We start from the raw sequence: 15,478 nt of genomic DNA on the forward strand, positions 1-15,478 counted from the left end.
TTCAAAAACAGGATAATTATATATAAATGTCACTCAGCCCATGTAGGGAATACCACTATTACTGGAAACGCTGCAGCAAGTCACCAAGAAGTAAAAATCAAACAAAAAAGCTACTGCACATCAGTGTGAGAGTCTTTGTGTCCTTGTACATGTAGTCCCTCAAATCCAGATCCACAATATGGAACCGGGAACAGCAGACACTTGATATCGTAATATAGCAAGTTGTAGAGTCTCACCACCTTTCACCATGGCTTGAGTGACACTGCACAACACAATAGTGCTCGGTGAGGGTAATCAATAACAAAAGTGTGATACAGAGCTATGCTCTCCTGCTGCTTTTGAGTCGGAGAGAGTAATGGATCATAGCATAATTCCATTTATTACAACAATAGTTAAAACAAGGAGTTGCATTCTGGGAGTTAAATAGAAACCGTAACCAAGAATTGAACTTCATCCCAATCAGTAGCTGATACCCCCTTTCCCATGAGAAATCTATTCCTTTTCTCAAACGGATCATGAGGGGCTCTGTATGGCTGATTTTGTGGTAAAACCCCTCCCACAGTGTGATGTCACTGCCTCACAGCACTGAGGTACTGACATCACACTGTGGGAGCCTTGTTGCGTTGTGGGAAATAACAGCTGTTTACAACTGCCAAGAAAACAAACAGCAGCTACTTCCAGTGATATCACCTGCCTTCAGTAAAAATGTCACCATGTGATAAATGTTGGAATGTAAATCAAGGAGAGGAAAGATTTTACAATGAGCAAATACTGACTAAGTCATTTATACATAATTATTGTAAAAAAAATAAGCACCTTTGTTATTATATTATTTTCACTGGAGTTCCACTTTAAGCATATATCCATACATTTTTTTTATTGTAGATGTGCGGGGGGGGGGGGGGGGGGGGAAGAGGGCATGTTTGTAGCTCACTAGAATCCCTATGCTCCAGTCTACAATATATATTTTTCCCAAGCCAGTTGGTGAAACCTTTAAAATTTAAAGTGATTTTACATGTCATTACGGAGTCCCCAACGAGAACTTTCAACCCCTTGTCCCCCATGCAGGACAGAATGCTGTACTTTCAGCCAAGCAACATCTATCTCTGGCACAGGAAGACAGCTTTACAAACCAAGCCATGCAATAAAAATGTGATAATGCAATAATGCAAAGATTTTGCAAAATTAGATAACAATATATCCCTGAGGCCATATGCTAAAAATAAGGTGAAAAATTAAAAACCATACAAAGGGGCGTGGCCAGCGGCGGCTCGAGATGGATGCTTTCTAGACGAGCTCCGCACACCCCGGCTGCATCGGCGCAATTTTAACTACCTTCACGCCCGCAAATATCGCTCACCTGTTGACTACAAGACCCCACAGTGCCCCGGTCCCGGATGGGTGGCAAAAAAGCTCGGCGGGAGGAAGACTTTGCTGATTCTTCACGGCAGGAGGCGCGCACACGGAGATCTAAGATGGCGCCCGGCCCCAGTCAGCAGAGCCAGCAGAGAGAGCGGGAGAGAGAGCAGGAGCATCCAGACAGTGACTCAGACGGAGAAAGCAGGGCTACTAGCCTCAGTCTGCCGCAGACGACACACCGCCAGAGCGAGGTAGGAACCAAAGCTCCCAAGCAACTCACAGCCAGAGATCAGGCACTCCTAGATATGTTTCAGGTGATCCTGCAGAGAGAGCTAGAGGAGTCCTCAAGTAAACTGGCCGCCCGCCTCTCCAAAGAGATAAGGGACCTAGGCGCAAGGACAAACGAGCTAGAGCGCCGCATGGACAATGTTGATGTAGTGTTAGATGAGCACGAGAAAGATCAGGAGGCAACCCAGTCAGATCTTCAGGCCGTACAACTGCGCATGGAAGATTTCGAAAATAGGGCCCGTAGAGGCAACTTACGAGTTAGGGGCCTACCAGAAAGTATAACCGACCTCACCTCCACAACTACCGCTCTATTCCAGGAGCTGGTCCCCAGCTTGCCCATTGACAGACTGGAGTTCGACAGGATCCACAGGGCCCTAGGCCCCGTCAAATCTAATGGTCTCCCCCGGGACATTGTCATCAAGTTTACGTACTACAGGTCCAAGGAAACCATTTTAAAAGCAGCGCGTGATAAAGAGGACCTGGAGTTCCAGGGCCACCGCTACCAAATCTTTGCGGACCTCGCACCTGCGACAATCCAGAGACGGAGGGAGATGAAACCTTACATCCGAATCCTCCAGGCCCATGATATTAAACACAGCTGGGGTTTTCCCTTCAAAATGGTGTTTTCATACAATAACAGGACCCATGTGGTCTCTAACCCAGATGAAGCCCAAAGAAAGCTGGAAAAGCTAAAACTTTCCTTGCCGGCTTCCTCTCCGCCACATAGCTCCGGCTCTCACCGATCACAGCCTCTGTGGGAAAGAGTCAGGCCTCACCGCCAGTCCAAGCACCGTGATAAGGAAGCCCCTGCACCGATCGCCCACTCGGATTCTGGATGAGACATTAGCCCTTTTTCTTCCCTTTTTTTCCCTTTTTTCTTTCCCCTTTTTTGGGGGTTACTTTCTCTGCTAGGCGATGTGGGCTTAACTCGCCCATATTGGTTGGGGAGAACGCATTGATGGACTCTGGTCTTAAATCTGTACCAGCCTTCTCCCCATAAGCTTCTCCATTTTCACTTTTTCATTATAGAGTTGCTACGTTTTTCTCCCTTAGTTTCAGTTCAAACCGAAGCACATTACAATTGAGCTGGTTACCGAGGCTCACACCTGAACAGTGGCCTTAGGAACTCACTTTACTATCAATATCCCTGCATGGGATTTTCCTCAAACTTACACAAGGTTTTTGAAATGTTTACCATGCTTTATGTTTAGCCTGCCTGTGATTGCCAAGAGCACCCTTTAAACGAGCTACATGCTTTCGCTCATGGCCTAATGCCAGACCCTTGACACAGGTGGACAGGTTACACTTTAGTTATTTTTGTTAAATGTTATGATGGCATACGACCATACAATTGCGGGTTTATGTAAATTATATACCAGTAGCATGCGCGGCCATGCGGCCGGGGTGGGTACACTTCCCCCCCGACAAGCGGAAATTTTGTTCGCTTGTGTGTCAGCATCGAGCCTGGACAAATTTGCCCAGCCTCGAGCTGAATCAGGTTACTTCTCCTTCATGTCCCCCAGCGTTTGGGAGACATGGTGGATCGATTCTAGGTTTATAACTGTCTCTTTCTTTATTCTTCATTTCTTTCTTTCACTCCTCTTTCTCCTCCTCCTCTGCCCTAAGTCCCTCCTGTGCGTTCAACTGATCTTACTGTTTAATACGAAGCTGCAGCTCCCACAAGCCTTCTCCCTAGATACCAGAAATGGCTAATCCTACACTGAAATTAATTACGCATAATGTCCAAGGTTTTAACTCGCCCCATAAAAGAGGGAAAGCTTTTCATTACTACAAGTCCACTCATGCAGATATTGTGTGTCTGCAGGAAACGAGGTTTTCTAGAATGAGTCATCCTTCCTATCTTAGCAGACATTTCCCATTGGCTTTCCATGCCTGTGCTAGGGAGAAGGTCCGTGGGGTTTCCATAGCCTTTAGACGAGGCCTCCCCTTTAAGTGTGATTATACATTGACAGATCCAACAGGGAGATATCTGCTATTACGCGGGACATTGTATGATTCCAGGATCACTCTGGTCGCGTACTACGCCCCCAACCAGTTTCAAGAGCGGTTTCTGTCGCACCTCCTGCAGGTTGTGTCGCAGCATGGAGAGGGCATGATAATACTATGCGGGGACACTAACTGGATAAGGGCCTCTAAGCCAGGTTCTGCAGTAGCTCCCCTCCCATACACCCTGGCCCAATCACAAACAGTCTCTCGTTTATTCAGAGATAGGGGCTTGCTGGATGTCTGGCGGGAACTTAATCCATTAAAAAGAGATTATACTTTCTATTCAAATCCTCACGGGAGCTTCTGCAGAATAGACCATTTCTTCATGCAGGCTCCATACCTGGACAATGTCATCATAGCTAAAATCCTCTCAGTAACTTGGTCGGACCATGACCCTGTGCAGATTCATCTATCCTCCCTAATCCCCAGAGGTAGAGGCTTCAAATGGAGACTTAATGACTCTTTGCTTACTAGGCAAGAGTGTATGGAGAAAATACACTCATTTATTACTGACTATTTAGAAATTAATAGAGGTTCTGTCACTTCCACAGTATCTCTCTGGGAGGCCCTGAAGGTGACTGTTAGAGGGAAAATAATTAGCTATGCCTCTTTCCTCAAAAAGCAAAAATCCCAGAAAATATTAGATCTGACCAAAAAGTTTGAGGAGGCTGAGCAGCTCTGGAAAGACTCCCCATCTGCCTCCTCTAGGCTGACCAGAGATAGGTTGAGGTCCCAATTAGATGCCCTACTTAGTGAGGAAGTTGAGAAGCAACTTCGGTGGCAAAAAAATTTCTACTATAGATGGGCCAATAAACCCCACACTCTATTAGCCAACCGATTAAAAAATCGTAAATATAAACCGCCTACTCTACGAGTTACGGACCCACCCTTACCCCCTACCACAAACCCATGTAAGATAGTCCAATATTTCCAAAGTTTTTTACAGAAATTATACAAATCAGAAGGAACAATTGATAGAACCCGTCTCGAAACCTTTTTTACCTCAGTGCACCTTCCAACCCCCCAAATGTCTGATATTGACTACCTAAACGCCGATATTACATCAGAGGAAGTTCTAGGAGCTATAAAATCATTAAAGACCTCTAAATCTCCAGGCCCGGATGGTTATTCCTCCCTTTTCTACAAAAAGTTTGGCCCCATAGTGGCCCCCCTTTTATCGCAAATGTATAACGAATATAACAAAGGTAAACCCCCAGGCCCAGATACCCTCCAAGCTAATATAGCCATGTTACCTAAAACAGACGTAGAGCCAATAGACGTAGTTAATTTCCGCCCCATTTCACTGCTTAACATGGATGTCAAGCTCTTAAGTAAAATCTTAGCCACCCGGATCAACCAATTTCTCCCACAACTGATCCACAAGGATCAGGTGGGCTTCGTTCCGGGGCGCCAAGCCTCAGACGCAGTCTACAGAGCAATCCAAGTTTTTGAAAGCCTACACAATAGGAAAATCCCTGGGGTATGTGTAAGCCTAGATATTTACCTGGCGTTCGATACGCTTTCATGGGACTACTTATACTTTGTGTTGCAGCGCTGGGGTTTCGGGTCTCTTTTTATAGCCTGGCTACAAGCTCTTTATTCCTCTCCTTCGGCAAAAATCCACTATGCAGGTTACACATCCCCCAGTTTTGCAATTGAAAGAGGCACCCGCCAGGGGTACCCCCTCTCACCAATCCTATTCATCATAGCTATGGAGCCCCTAGCCCATATTATTAGGGAAGCAAACGGAGTCCAAGGCTTCCAAATAGCAGGAACGCAGCACAAGCTAAATCTCTTCGCGGACGATATGCTAGTGTTCTTATCAAACCCGCAATCCTCCATTCCAGCTTTAATCGAGATCATGGATGAATTTGCACAGGTGTCTGGTCTGACCATTAACCCAAATAAGTCTTCTCTCATGAACATAACCTTAGCTCAACCTGACTGGATAGAGCTGACTAATAAAGTTCCCTTTCAGACGGCCAACAGTCAGATCTCTTATCTGGGTATCAAGCTAACCCCGAGCTACAACTCTCTCTTTCAGGCAAATTATTATACCCTTTCTAAACAACTTACCCAATATATTTCCAACTGGTCAGGGATGCAATTGTCCTGGCTTGGACGTGTACACTCTGTAAAAATGACCCTGTTGCCAAAAATTCTATACCATTTTAGACTGCTCCCGGTCTGGATTCCTCCACACTTCCTTAGATTACTTCAGCTCAAGATTAATAAATTTATCTGGGGCAGTTCCAGGCCGAGAGTAGCTAAAGCCTCTCTATACATACCTAAACAAACAGGGGGTTTGGGCTTCCCAGACCTTCGTGCATACTACCAAGCCTCACAAATTGCCTCAATGGTAGGACTGTATAGAGGCTCAGAAATGCCACAGTGGGCATTTTTCGATATAGTCTCAGCAGCCCCCTTAACGGTGCAGGCCCCAATTTGGCTCCCACCTAAACACCGACCCCCCTCATTAAGCTGCATTCTCACACACTGCCTGCGGGTTTGGGACTCCTTTAAATATTCCCGGAAACTGCTATCTCCATTCCTTCCACTATCGCCCATTACTGGTAACCTCCTTTCCCCCCCGGCACACGATGACCCAGCAGCATTTCAATGGTGGACCGCTAAAAATTTATTGGTGGTCTACAATCTGATAAAAGACTCAAAGGTCACCAGTTGGGACTATTTAAGGGATAAATTCCAGATTCCAGGTTCAGAATACTTCCGGTACCTACAGCTGAGACACTGGATAAACTCACTATTAAAAAACACTCCAATTACTGACGTGTCCCTATCACTGTTTGAGAATGTATGTTTGCATGAGACCAAGGGGAGTGGGCTTATTAGCAAACTATATCTACACTTAATAAGCCCAACTCCCACCTTTGCGCATGGATATGTAAAAAGCTGGGAGCTTGATCTAAAGAATTCCAGACCCATTGAAGAATGGTCACGTGCATGGAATAGCCTTTTTTCATCTTTCAATTAATCTAGGTCTAATAGAAGCATCCTTAAAGGTTATGATGAGGTGGTACTGGGTGCCATCCAGATTGGCACACTTTGGAGGGGATGGAATGTGCTTCAGGGGTTGTCAGTCAAGGGGGGATATGTTGCACACCTTTTGGTCCTGTTCCATGTTGTCCCGCTTCTGGTCCAGGGTTTATCGTTTAATACAAGCTGTTTTCCAGACCCAATTACGAAAGGACCCATGGTCTGCTTTGCTGCACTTCCGTACAGGCTCTTTAAACAAAACCCAGGAGGCTCTCCTCCAATTTATCTTTGTGGCAGCAAAGCAGACCATCGCCAGAGCCTGGAAAAAACAATTTGTTCCCTTTGAAGAAGTGAAAAATAGAATCACCTGCATTATGATCCAGGAACAATTAGCGGGGACTCTCCTGGACAGGCAACCCAGGGTTGACGCAATATGGGGCCCCTGGAGAGCTTATCTTTCCATAACTGGAGCCATTTGATTGGCTGATATGCAAAGCTGCACACTTTTCAATATAGAAGCGTCCGCACAGGATGGGCACACCTCTCCCTTATCTCTTTCTCTGCTTTACCCCTTTCTCTTCCTCCCTTCTTTTCTCCTCTCTTCTTCCTACTTTTCCTTTTCCCCCCTCTATGCAGAGGGAGGGTTTTCAGTTAGCCCCCACTGCCTGTAGCGCAAGCTGGGGTTATAGGTTTAGTTAGTCAAGGCTCTCAGAGGCAAGGACTTGAGCTCATTCTGGAGCTCTGTCCCTCCTGCTCTGCCATGAATGGGACTTCAGACCCCATAATATGTGATGGTCTCTCATGTCTTCTTTATCTATGCTGATGTTACATTACATAACTTCTCATTTTGTTAGCCATGACAAATTGTTCAAATGAGTGCCTTGCCTAAAGTGGTATATTGTACACTGTTTTTCTCCTTGTAAAACTTCAATAAACAATTTGAAATAAAAAAAAATAAAAAAAAAAAACCATACAAAGAACTGAGCATGTTTATGTTCTTAGCAGACACCCCAACTAAAGATATTTGGAGAGTGAAAAAACAGTAGAACAATTTTCCCACAACTATAAAAGTAACTACAAGTGATCAGGTGAAAGCATTAGGTACCTACCACCTGTACACTGCATGAACCTCACTGCGGTGTATGTTGTACATACAATGACAATGAATGATTCCATAATGCTGGGAATACACGGTGCGTTTTTGCGACTCGATTATGCCGCCCGATCGATTCCCCGCTCAACCACGTGGGCAAGTCTCTTATCTTCTGCTCGTTTTCCTTATCTTTTCCCATTGTTCACTATGCATTATCGAGCGCGGAATCGATTGGGCGGGAGATCGGACATGTCGGAAATTATCGATCGAGCCATCTAAATGGCTCCAAAACGTACCGTGTATTCCCAGCATTAAACAGGCATTGCAACAACAAATAGTGGAATGTAATACAATATTTATGATATTTAATTTTACGTTAATTACCCTGGTTTCAGCATCAGAACCACTTCTCAATCTATATATTGCTGTTTATTGGTATGTAACCCTGCCTTCCCAGTAATGCCTAGCCTGGGCTATGATGTCAAAAACCTCACATCAAGGGTCACATCATAATGTAAACTTCTGAAAAAGGAAAAGTGAGGTAATTAAATGTTAAGTAAAGAACAGGAAATGGGAATTTTGAGTGTTTAATTAATGACACCCTTTAAAAAGAAGTACTTGCCATTGTGGTGTGCTGATCCCATGCCTGTAATCCCATATGAACACTGACCTGACCCAGAAGGAGTATGCAGGCCACACCTCCGGCACCTCAGGCAATTGGTATATAGTAAATTACAACGAAATAGCAGCCTCCATCTTCTTCCCATTGAGGAACCATGTTAACATAATTTTAATAAACCTATTTACCCATGTCTGGAGACTATGGAATGGAAAATAATAATGATCAGTCTGACATGGCTATGAGAATAAAGAATATTTACCATTCTGTTTCTCCTCCTCAGACATAAATGAAAACATGTACTGTTGCAGATTGCATTCAGTTTTAGGCCAGTGTTTCCAAGCACAGATTATTATAACAACAAACTGTAGCTTGTTATGGTCGAGCCTCTACATCAATCTATTTTTTATTCTCTTCGCTACATGAGTCTTTTGCAGTGCCTTCAGAAAGCAATTTGAATCTCATTGCAATCCCAAGGTCAGTGAGCACAATCTGCCCAAAGGCTTTATAGCAATAAAACAAATACCCAATGTAACAGATAGAAACCAAACTTAGCACACTCAATGACAGGCATTTCCAAGTGAATGGAACCAGCAGCTATTTCATTATTAACATGGCAAGAATGCTTTCTTGTAGAACATCTGCATGCTTTCTTCATTAGAATACCCAAAGTACTGATTTGACATCCAGATATAAAAAGGGGAGACTATTAACCTTTTTACCACGGATTTAACCTTTTGTCCACGGATATAATCAGTGGCTTGCCATTTCTCCAGGATAAATTATTGTGAGCAGCTGCAACTCAGCCTCAAATTCGCAGGGGACAGTAAAATAATCACTTTTTTTTTTTTTAACAGAGAATTTTTATTGAGTTTTCACAGTTGCATACAGTAACAAACCCAAGTAAACCACCACCCCCCACCCCACCACCCCGCAGACCCCTTCCCAGGGAGGCCCATCCCCATTGGGCATACATCAGTCCAATATCAGTTAGAACATTCGTTTCATATAGTCCGAAAGAGAAGTGTTACATTATTCACATTGATCATAAACAACATAAACATATGAATTACCGTGTCAAACAGTTACATGTGTAGGTCTTCAACACTAACAGTGATATCCAGATTGGGAATGACAGAATTGCCGTTTTCCACCCAGCTACCCCAGACTTTATCAAATTTAGTGGGATGGCCTCTGGTCTGGTATGTGAGACAGTACAGAGGAAGACTTTGGTTGATCAGAGATTTGTAGTCATTCACAGAAGGGGGAGTTCGAGATTTCCATTTAAAGGGACTCCGAGCAGTGCAGAAACTATGGAAAGATGCATATCATTTTAAAGCTCTCTTTCTCCTCTTTCCAATGATATATAAACAGCCGCCATACGCCTTTTAGTTTTCACTATTTTCGCGATTGAAATTGCTGCGGCCGCGATTTCAATCGCGGAAATAGAGAAAACTAAAAGGCATAGGGCGACGATTTAGGTGTCGCCAGAAAGAGGAGAAATAGAGCTTTAAAATGATATCCATCTTTCCATAGTTACTTGTATTACACAGGACGACACTTTCCCCAGTGTCAGCAGCTCCATTCAGCAGAAAAAGTCGGCCTGTGTAATACAATGTAACTATGGAAAGATGGATATCATTTTAAAGCTCTCTTTCTCCTCTTTCTGGCGACATCTAAATCGTTGCCCTACACCTTTTAGTTTTCTTTATTCTCGCGATTGAAATTGCGGCCGCGGCAATTTCAATCGCGAAAATAGCGAAAACTAAAAGGCGTAGGGCGGCGGTTTACCTATCATTGGAAAGAGGGGAAAGAGAGCTTTAAAATGATATGCATCTTTCCATAGTTTCTGCACTGCTCGGAGTCCCTTTAAGAAGAAGACATTTCCTGGCGTAAAATAATGCTAACTTGATAAATAGTTGCTTATGCTTACCACATGTAACATTGTCAACAATTCCCAACATTGAGGCCTTAAATGAGAGATCCACTGGTTTTTGTAGGATTTGAGATAGTAAAAAAGTTATCTGATACCAGAATCTCTGGACCGGCTCACACTCCCATACACAATGAATGAATCCTGCGTCAGGGCAACCACACTTGTAGCACTCCGAGCTAGTATCCCTACCCATTTTAGAGAGCTTGAGGGGGGTATAATAAATTTGGTGTAGCCACTTAATCTGAATTAGTTTATCATTGGCACTGATTACACTGGACATAAAGAAGGTCTCTACCTCTGACCAGTCTGATGGGGAGAGTTCGCACAGAACAGATTGCCATCTGGCCTTAGTTGTTTCAAAAAATAATCACTTTAACCCCCCCAACACCAATGCGGTAATCCCTTTACCTATCACCCCCACACCCCTTGTCACATATAGTGACCAACCATCATTTTATACAGCCCCCCGGCACCTCATGGCCAGTCATCTCTTTAACTCATGTACGGTGGCCAAAAGGTTTAAGGAGAAGATGAAGAAGCACATATAAATATATAAGTGCTCATTTCTGTGACCACATGCATTTTACTATTGTAAGAACACTCATGTAATAGTGTAAAGCATGGCACATCCTTTCCATTTATGTGATGCAATTCTTGTCAGTAGACAAATCACATGCTGCATTTCAGTGTGATTTGCATTTCAGTCCCTTTTAGTGTAAATACATGACATTCAAAAAAATACAGAAAAATGCCAAGCAAAATGCACACACATGCAGGGCTGGATTTTCCATAAGGCACTGTAGGCACGTGCCTACAGGTGCCTGATGATGGAAAGGCGGCTCACTCCCCTCCCCAAGTGCCTCCTTCCCGCCTTACCTATGCAGAGTTCCAAGCAGAGTGTAAATGAGAGGTCACCTGGGTCTCTGCATTTCACAGACCAGATCTCACTTCATTGGGGGGCACCTCTAGCTACCTAATACTTGGGGGCACCTCTAGCTACTTGATACTGAGGGTAGCTCTGGCTACCTAATACCTAGCTACCTATGACGGGCAAGGGAAGTAAGGGAGAAGTGACAGTTGGGCCAGCCAGCACACTTGTGGTGCAGTTTGGAGGGTGTTTGTAGGTTCATGGAGGGCAATGTCTAGGGTGCCAGGACATCTGTGCCTATAGGCTCCTGTATGTAAATCTGGACCTGCACAAATGTTACAATACCTAATAGATATAACCACCCAAAATAAAATCATAATAATAATAAGTACTCTGCATGTAAACCACAGGTTTAGGGCCATAGGGTCATATCCATGCCAATGATTAGGATGGATTGAGAAATGGAGAAATGTGTTCTACTTGATGAACCACACCCTCAATCAGTCCCATCAAGTAATTTGAGATGCACCAAACATGTGTAAGGACCTTGACTGGAGTTCAACATACCTGGCCTAAACAAACAGGCACCCACATCACCATTTTGGCTGCTGCTGACTGTACTTTCATGCAAATATACACTATAACAGGGCAGAGAAATGCTAGGACTACAGGCCAGGTTAGAGGTCAGGAGCTTGAATGCTGACCATTGCACAAATGCTGATATTTCCCAGCATAAATATTGGCGTCGACGTTACCAGTGTAATCCTAAACCGATTTAGTCAGTCTGACCCGCCAACCTTTCAGGAAACTGTTGACTCTGAATATCACGAGTCAACATGGAAAAAGAACCTCTGTTTCCATAGAAACAATATCAAAAGGCTGCAGTGGATACATAATGACAGCTTATAGCTGTGATGTGAGATTCACTTACCGCCGACTCACTGGCCAGTTACAGCATAGCGGATATGATAGCTATCAGAAAGGAATTTCTGTGTTCGGGTAGATGTATTGTTAGTGCTATTATTAGAGATAAAGAATATCATCACAACAAAGGACAAATATGATGTTTCCCTTAAATCACACCATGTCACTGCCCTTCTTATCAGGTTTCACAAAGCACAGCTGGTGTCTCTCTGCAATGGAGCTTTTTTTTCTTGTCTTGAGTGTTTTGTTCTGAGTTAGCTCCAGAGGGTGAAGGAATGTGGTGGGTGGGTTCCCTGCGTCTCCTCTGGACTGTAAGAACAGCCACTAATGTCTGACAAATGGCAAAAGCTTGCTGATTGCTTGGTCATGGCATCTGGAAACACATTGTGCTAGAGAATAAAACGTTTCAACTGAGTTACTATGAATAACAACTTTCCTTTTTATAATCTATATGTTTAATATTTATATGTTATGGATATTTTCTGCAGCACTTTACAAAGTATATAGTTGTGTCACTAACCAGCAGTGACGTAGCAATAGTGGGTGCAGAGGTTGTGAGCGCAACAGGGGGGCCCTTGGCCCAGAGGGGCCCTGAGGAGCCCTCCCTCAACTGTAGTATTAGCTCTTTATTGGCCCTGTGCTGGTAATAATCACCTCTACAGATGCTTTGAATAGTGGAAATCATTAACAAACTGTTCCCCAACCCCTTCTTGCATCTCTGACACTGCGGTTCTTCCTGGCAGCCATCAATTGTTATGTATAGAGTGCTTTGGAGGGGCCCAATGTAAAACTTGCACTGGGGCCCTTAGCTCCTTAGCTACACCACTGCTAACCAGGGGAATTAATACAGTAAGCCGCCTCCCCTACAGAGATCTGTCAGCAGGCCCTCCCCAAGTATTGAGCTGACCTCCATCATGAGAGGGATGGCTGCTCCCATACGTAATGCAGAGTGGCAACAGAGTGTTACACATTGTCTGCTCCCGACGGCATGACATGTCCTCTCAATCCTCTTCAGTGCAGCTCATCGCCACGCTGTGCAGCCAATCACCAGACAGCTTCCATCCCATGAGGGTGGGGGTTGTGGGGCCCGGGGACTATTGTTACACCCCTGTCACTAACTGGGTGGGGCTCAAAAATGTTTATTTTTTTTTCATATAACACTAACATCTTCTATAGCACTATACATAGTCATAGTCATTGTTATGGTTATCTGACCCCTGAACGATGCCCCTCACCCTTGCTGTGATGACCCAACCATGGAGGCGAGGACAGAAAAGTGCATCGGCACCATCAGTTTTCCTGGGTAGACAACGATTAGTAGATTTGTTCCTGCGTTAGCCATATTAAAGAGGAACTGAAGTGAAAATAACATAATGAATACAATTGCTTATTGTTTACAATATTTATTTATAGATTATTTAGTCAGTGTTTGCCCATTGTAAAATATTTCCTCTCCTTGATTTACATTCTGAAATTTATTACAGGTGGTGACATCTTAACTTCAGCCAGGTGATCTGTATGGAATGTCTGTTACTGAGAGTTCTGTGCACAGAGGGAGATATTGGTTGCTTGGCAGTTGGAAAAAGCGGTTATTTCCCACGATGCAACGAGGTTCAGAGACAGCAAACTGTCAGGAGCATGGTCATGACATCACACTGTGGGAAGGGTTTCACTACAATATCAGCCATACAGACCCCCTGTCGAGAAAAGATAATAAATTCTCGTTGGAGGGGAATATCAGCTACCGATTGGAATGAAATTCAATCTTTGGTTAGTTCCTCTTTAAATTTACAGACAGCCTAAGAGATATCTCAAAATCTGTAGTAAAAATGATCTGCTCTTTAAAGAGAACCTGAACTGAAAATAAAAAGTCAAAGTAACCATACCCAGGTCATACTTACCTCCTGTGTAGTCTACTCCTCAATCTCTTTCTCCTCTCCTGTGTCCCATTTGTCCACTGTGACCAATGGATTTCTCCGTCCTCCATTTTAAAAATGGTCATTACCCCATAACATCTTCCTGGTCAGCACACTGTTAAACTGTAATATCACCAACTTGAGCCATAGGGAAACATGGACATTACCTTGCACATTCAGTTGTAACTGACAGCTGCTGATATATAACTGACAGCAACTGGTATATTTCAGTTCTGACAAAATATTGTCAGAACTGGAAGGGATCACTGTAAGAAGAAAATGCTAAGCCTCTGAGAGGAACTGAAGGTGAGGTTAGTATGTAATATTCATGTGCAGCTACGTCATGTGTTTATTTTAAATAATTTTCCTCGCTTCAGGTACCATTTAACGGTACTTGTGTATTATCCCGTCTAGCAGAACGGGCTCGGCAGTTAGACAGGCTGGAAAAGTGTGCACTGTGCTCAAGTAACAATGGGGCCCTAGGGCAAGATTAGCCTGGGGGCCCCCTAACAGACACCACCCCGACCAAAAAGCGTCATCAGAGGCCCTTTGTTGCAGCCAAATTTCCCTCCTGGGCCCCTGAGCTGGCTGCTGACCCTCCCCCAATCATCCCCCAACTTAACAGACTCTGCAGTGTCCCTGGGGAGCAACAGTTCAGATGGGGGAGGGACAACTTGGGGGCCCCTACAGGCTCTGGGGCCCTGGGGCAACTGCCTATTTTTTCCTATGGTAGCTCCGGCCCTGACTGTGCTTCTTGAGCAGCTGATTCACCACAGATCAGCTGCTCCGTTCCATTTAGCTTTCCTCACTGCGCAGTGTTGTAGCCCGTCCCGAAGTCACAGCACTTGTCTGTGTAAGATGTGAGTAGAGGGGCTGTACAGCACACTGAATGCAGTGACCTCCGCTCCATAGACAGCAGCCGCTGATCCCCGCTTAGGTAAGCTCTCCCCTGGTGGGCAGTGATTAGGGGTGAGACCCTTTTATAGACAAGCTGTATGATAGCGGACAGATTGCTGCAGGGCACAGCGCTGTACATAGCAGGGTGTGTGAGGTGGATCACCTTGTGCTGGTGCTCAGCAAGTCCTCTTCCCTGTAATGTGATTAGGCAGAGTTGGTATGCCGCTAGAATCACTTGTAATTCCCCTCCTCCAGCCTGGAAGGCTCAATGCCTCTTTCATTATTGTTCTCTATTGTTCTGCGGTCTGATCGCTGACGGAAAAGCCAACACAGCACAGTGAGGAAAGCTGTGTGGAACGGGGCAGCTGATCTGTGGTGATTCAGCTGCTCAAGAAGCACAGTGCACACTTTTCCACCCTGTCTAACTGCCGAGCCCGTTCTGCTAGACGGGATAATACACAAGTACCCGTTTAACTTTTTGGCACTTTAACTGGCATTCTGACCACATGACTGTACATCACTTATACTGGAGAAAATACACTGCAACTTCCACTTAACAACAGCAATTCAGGAC

This window comes from Hyperolius riggenbachi, chromosome 2 (genome assembly GCF_040937935.1).
Source record: "Hyperolius riggenbachi isolate aHypRig1 chromosome 2, aHypRig1.pri, whole genome shotgun sequence".
Taxonomy (NCBI): domain Eukaryota; kingdom Metazoa; phylum Chordata; class Amphibia; order Anura; family Hyperoliidae; genus Hyperolius; species Hyperolius riggenbachi.